This window comes from Rattus rattus, chromosome 18 (assembly GCF_011064425.1).
Source record: "Rattus rattus isolate New Zealand chromosome 18, Rrattus_CSIRO_v1, whole genome shotgun sequence".
Lineage (NCBI taxonomy): Eukaryota > Metazoa > Chordata > Mammalia > Rodentia > Muridae > Rattus > Rattus rattus.
In genome coordinates this window covers 30,416,398-30,421,124 of record NC_046171.1, presented here as the reverse complement: position 1 = coordinate 30,421,124, position 4,727 = coordinate 30,416,398, and the positions used below count along the sequence as shown (strand labels likewise).

The 4,727-nt window shown below is 45.2% G+C and overlaps 1 pseudogene; it reads right to left on the bottom strand.

The window, feature by feature from the left end:
• Positions 1-325: 325 nt before the first annotated feature.
• LOC116886847 lies at positions 326-722 on the bottom strand (annotated as a pseudogene).
• Positions 723-4,727: the final 4,005 nt, after the last annotated feature.

The window sequence follows — 4,727 nt, the reverse complement described above, 5'->3', positions numbered from 1 at the left end:
GCCCTGACTTCCGTCAGCGGTGGATTGTTACCTGAAAGTGTGAGGTGAAATAAACTCTTTTCTCCCCCAAGTTGCTTTTGGTCATGGTGTTTTATGACAGCAAGAGAACCCCTAAGACAGACCAGTGCTGTCCGATGGGCTAGGAGTCCGGGTGGAACATATCCGTATGGAGAAGAAAGAGGAAGGCTGCCGATGCAGGCGCTCGGTCTTTCTCTGCTTCCTAGTCTCCACCAGATGGGTGTCTTTGTTCCACATACCTTTCTTTTCTTTTGTTTTAATTAATAGGAGATTTATTGATGCAAGAACAGAGGCGTCCTTGTCGAGCTTAGTGGGAGATGCTAAATTTTCTGTCCAGTTTTCCTTCCTGGATAAGTCTTTCCTTTCTGTCCCTGTCTGTTTTGATAACATACTACTAGAAGATGAGAGGTCCTAAACCTGCCACCGCTCCTAAAAGTGAGTTCTTGGGAGTGGGTCTGAAATTAGGATACACATTTGCTGAGCTTGCATAGGTCCAGCGAATCAAGGCAGGATCCTCGATGTGCGTTGGGCGTTTGGGGTCGTTGTACTGAAGCAGATATTCCCGTTTAAGCCGGGCCCTTCTGCTCATGCGCTCGACCTGCGCCTCTCGGGTCTCCGGAGACACGTCATACGTCATACTCGGCAGGGTCGAGGGTACTGGGGAGAGGGGCCAGAGGCACAGGCTTATACTTGGAAAACGACATCTTGACTCCCCTCCACATACCTTTCTACCACCAGTTCCTGATCAAGCCAAAATAAACCATCCCTCACTCAAGATGTTTTGTTAATTAGATATTTGTCATACCATAAAAAAATGACACGGTACCATGCTAGCTTCTAATACTCATCGTCCGGTGTTCCTCTCTTTCCACTTTTTGCCTTAATGATATTCCGTCTACTTCAGCTCTCAGATGCTTAAACAGTCTTGGGGAGTCTGAGCAACCATTAGGAGGCTGTTTTAGCAGAAATCACACCCAGTGCTGTCTAACTGTAAAGCCTGTGGTTCTAGCTACCCCAAATGAGCCTACCACCATATAAAATTGTGCTTTCCTACAGTCTTATCAGGAAACTCCGCCCTTCTCTTAGCATCTAAAAGGTACTGGGATTTCCTTCCCCATCCAGAGATAGTTCAGAGGTCCATGAGGATGACGTGTTTCCCACTAATTCCTGAAACGTTTTATGGCAGGACAAAGACTCTCATGACTCTCATCTGCTCACTGTGCACGGTGTGGCTATGACTAAGAAAGTACAGATTCTGGTTCAAAAAGGATAGAAATGGAAGATGTAATACATTCTTTTGAAAACTCTCCAACACTTTTGGAAAAAAAAATTTCAAGGACACATTTGCCTAGGGAGTAGGGGACGGGGAACACAAGGATATTCAAAGTTGATCCTGGTGGGTTGAATCATTAATCTGATGATCAAAATGCAAGGCGGGGACAATAAGATAATGATGCTGCTCTCTTAGGTAGCACTGTGACCTACACACTGTCTCTGTGCAGCCTACATTCACATCACAACCACTGTTGTTCCCATCTCTGACATAGGCCACTCAACAACCCAGTGACTTCTCGCCCTTTTAATGACCAATGTCCAAGGAAAAGACCCGAAATGATGGCTCAACGTCAGCTTATTACTTCGGCAGCTGGTGCACTTTGGGAAGAGACAGATGGTGGAGCTGACAGTGCAGTACGAAATGTTTCCCTGTGTTAGCAAGACTGTCAGAGACAGGCCTTCCCCATCGAGGTGGGAGAGAGAGGGAAGCCTTCAGCAGTTGTCTGTGCACGTGCTTTCCCCACAGAAGGTGCAGGCTGGGGCACTAGGAATGGCCTTCATGAGTAGACTGTCAGTTCTTTAATACATGGGGAAAACTTAGTTCCATGATGAAAAATAACACAAAAGCCTTTCCCATGAAGATCCAATTTATTGTATCTAAATCCTGTGTTCTATCAGTTGACTGCCACCTACAGTTGCATGTACAAGAAATTATATTTATTCCCTGCCCTGTCATTGCCCTGTCCTGTGTATAACTGCTGAGCAGAGCCCGCTGTTACCAGCGTCACATTTGGCCGTCCTATGTTCAAGTCGTTTATCCAAAGGGTCACAAGTCCCATGATTCCTAGCTCTGTGGCACTGCTCAAAGCCATGTTCTGTGTCCGTTCACATGAGTTCTTGAAATTGGACTTTGTATCCAGACAATGGGAATGGTTTTTGTCTCCTGCTTTTAGATGCTTCCTCGTTTCTGGCCAGCGTCCTGGGTTCCAGAATTCTTTGGCTTGTTTTCACGAAAGTTACGGCAGGGTCACCAAACAAATATTACAGCAGCTTTTATTATTCTTCTCACTGTCACACACCCCGACTATAATCCCCAAAATGTGTCTTGTGCTTTCTTTGACGGCACTCTTTTCTGTCCACTGCAGTGGCCATGCAGTGCCACTCTGCTCAAGATCATTTTTTGTCATATGGTTTCCTACGAGTTAGCAAAGTCCTTCAGCATCCTTTTGTCTCATGGGTGCTGACTTACCACCAGAGGTATATGAAACTGTGTAAATTTTTACATTCAATTTTGTTCATAGTTCTAGCCTTCTAATAAGCTACTCAAATTTCTTCTGCACGAGGAGGGTATCTCTGTTTGCACACTGTATCCAGGCTTTCGGTCCTCACAGGCAGGTTACGTTCTGCCAGCCACCTTTTGAAAGATCTGTCAGAAAGCGCCCTACCACACTGAGCACCCAAAGCTTCTCTTGCTATTTCCCCAACCCTCTCAACTGGCTCTGGGTTCTAGTCCTGACCCACCTTGTCAGCCCAATTATGGAGCCTTAATATTGCAGAATTTTGTAAAGTTAACTTCCCCCTCATTATACTATCCCTGTTAGCTTTTCTGACATTATACGTTTGAATCACCTTATCTAGTTCAAAAACGCTCTGATAGGAAACGCTGCTTTAAATTTGATTTACAAGTCCAATGAAGGCAGCTGGCTTGGTAATACTTTGTGTCCTTCTTACGTTTTTCCATCCGCAGCAATTTACCCTCCATAAAGCCTGGGGCACTCAATAATACTTTAATGGAAAGGTGGGTCGGTAATTGTATTCATTACATTCATTGCTGATTTAAAAAAAAAAAAAAAGCAAAACAAAAACTAGAGTGAGTTTAAGCTGCGAGAAAACAAACCGAAGGTCTTTCCCAGGGATTTTAATGGTATTGGTGTCGGAACAGAGAACGCAGTAAGTTTTCAGCAGGATTTCAGAAATACTTGTGTTTCTTTGGTCTTAGCTATATCACAAAGGTAGATCGTTTTTGTTTTTTTTTTTCGGAACTGGGGACCGAACCCAGGGCTTTGAGCTTGCTAGGCAAGCGCTCTACCGCTGAGCTAAATCCCCAACCCGGTAGATCGTTTTTTATATCACTTTTTGAATAATCTCCATCTCATCGGATGTGGGGCAGGTGGAACTGTGTCACCAGACAAAAAGTGGGGAGGTTGAGCGGATTCAGAAAGCAAGATACTTCCTGTATCTGAGGAAGATAGGTGTTTAATTTACTCCCACCCCAGTTCCCGTCCTGGAACACGTGACCACGACACCCCACGTGACGTTCCTGACCACTAGGCAAATAGCACAGAGTTCTCCATGTCAAAGAGATATCTAGATGGGCTGGCCCAAGGGTTTAGCCCAATAAGCTTTCCTTCCTGCAAGAGGGGTTTAATCTCTGGTCCCGTTTTGTCTGCCTGAATGCCCTTCACACATATCAGCGGCAAGAACCACTAGCAGAGTGTCTCTCTCTCTTTCAATGTTCTCTTTTTCCCATCCAACGCCCCCTTTTTACACAGCACACACATCAGGGCACACACGCTGATTTCTTCGTTCAGAATCGCTGAGTGAATTTTAAGGTCCAGACCCTTCAGCAGCAGATGCTCTTTGTGGTGGTTTGAATAGAAATGGTTCCCATAGCCTCCTGTGTTTGAAGGCTTGGCCCAGAGGGAGTGGCACTATTAGGAGCTGTGGCCTTGGAGTAGGTGTGGCCTTGTTGGGGGAATTGCGTCACTGTGGGAGAGAGCTTTGAGATCTCTGTACTCAGGCTATGCTCTGCGTGATAGACAATCTCCTTCGCTAGCACCATGTCTGCATGCGTGCCTGCATGCTTCTAGACATGATGGTAATGGACTGAACCTCTGAAACGGTAAGCTAGCCCTAATTAAATGTTTGCCTTTATAAGAGTTGTCTTGGTCATGGTGTCTCTTCACAGCCATAAAAAAAAAACCCAAACAATAAACAAATAAAACAAACAAACAACAACAAACGCTCCTAAGACACTCTGCCTCCATAGACAAACACGAGAGAATGAGACATTCAGGAGGTCTTAAGCTACATGACAAAGCGGATTTGATTTTTGAGACAGGACCTCAGGTAGCTCAGGCTGATCTGGAACTTGCTATGTAGCTAAGGGTAATCTTGATTTCCTCATCCTCTGGCCTAAATGCTGGAATTACACACAAGCACTACCTACCTTGCCGGGCCTGATAGGGGAGCTTTGCTCATTGCTGTATTTAAGTGTCCTGGACTGTATGAAACCCTTGGAAACCACCCTGCTCAGTGAATGGATGAAAAACCCAGAATGTGTCACACCAAACCCGGCTGAAAGATTCCTGAGCTCACCAACCTACTCTCTCTAGGCTTTGTTTCTTTGTTTGTTTATAAAAAAGTCTGTTAAG